This window comes from Dreissena polymorpha, chromosome 14 (genome assembly GCF_020536995.1).
Source record: "Dreissena polymorpha isolate Duluth1 chromosome 14, UMN_Dpol_1.0, whole genome shotgun sequence".
NCBI classification, from domain to species: domain Eukaryota; kingdom Metazoa; phylum Mollusca; class Bivalvia; order Myida; family Dreissenidae; genus Dreissena; species Dreissena polymorpha.
In genome coordinates, this window is record NC_068368.1 from 14525518 (window position 1) to 14526681 (window position 1164).

At 32.0% G+C, this 1164-nt stretch overlaps 1 non-coding gene across 1 annotated transcript; it reads left to right on the forward strand.

Moving 5' to 3' along the window:
• Positions 1-215: 215 nt before the first annotated feature.
• LOC127859094 (U1 spliceosomal RNA) lies at positions 216-378 on the forward strand. Its single transcript, XR_008039282.1, has one exon. It is a non-coding gene; the product is annotated as a U1 spliceosomal RNA (small nuclear RNA).
• Positions 379-1164: the final 786 nt, after the last annotated feature.

Below are 1164 nucleotides of genomic sequence, written 5' to 3' on the forward strand. Positions count from 1 at the left end.
AATATTCTGTAATCAAACATGTTAAAACAAATAAGTAAGTAATATTAAAACATAAATTATAGTTCAGGAATATTTTTCTACCTTACATAGAATGATTTAAATGTAACATTTTATTAATAATTATATTTAAGACAAGCTAGATAACTTCATTACTTTTGTCAATTTAATATGATTGCGAATATAGTGAATAAATAATAATTTGACTTTAACGAATCATACTTACCTGGTACAGGGAATACCTTGATCAAAAAGGAGGTTTCCCCAGGAAGAGGCCCTTCCATTGCACTTCGGTTGGGCTGACGCCTGCGATAGCCCCAAATGTGGGTTACTCGGGTACGCAATTTATTTGTGTGGGGTCTGCGTTCGCGCTAACCCTGAAAATTATCAGAAATGAGTTATTAAATTGTGAAATGTCACAAAAACAATATATAAATGTTATTATGTAGTGCAAGGGCATGATTTTTTTTCATACGCCAAATATAGTCTTAATTGTATATACATAGCGCTTTTACGTTTTTTATAACGGCAGTTAAAGGTTTGAAAGTTTTGTCACCGAAATATTTGTGACGTTTTTCTGTGAAATGATATTTTAGAAGCATCTTTTGGTTCTCATTAGTATAACTTTGATAACAAGATGATGTTTTTGTCAACAAGCAAATATGTATTTACGCTCTAGAAGTGATATTGTAGTAAAATCTTAATTAAACTTGATCTGAACATTTTTTCGAATAATGTTTCAGTCGAGTTCAACAATCGTTGTGATTCCTCGAAAACCATTGTCACCAAGGAGCGGGGCAATTAAATTGGAAAGGCTATTGTGATACCTTGTACACTCCTTAGAAGTCACATTTTTAGTCGTTTTTATATTATTAATAATTGTTAGAATATATTATTTCCATTATTATTTAACCATGTAAATAAAATGTCTGCAATTAGTACATCACCACCAACAACAAAGGTTTATTGTGTTATACAGGCAACCGGCCTCTGACACAAGTTCTGGAACAAAATTGCATATATACACAACATAAAGAAGTGAAACTCCAGCTGCTGGAGCAGTATTGAATTTTCATTAAAAACAATTAGTTGGTCCTTTATTTAAGGCAAGTGACCGATTGCCCAAACAGTACAAAACAGCACAATACAGCACAATACAAACCAACA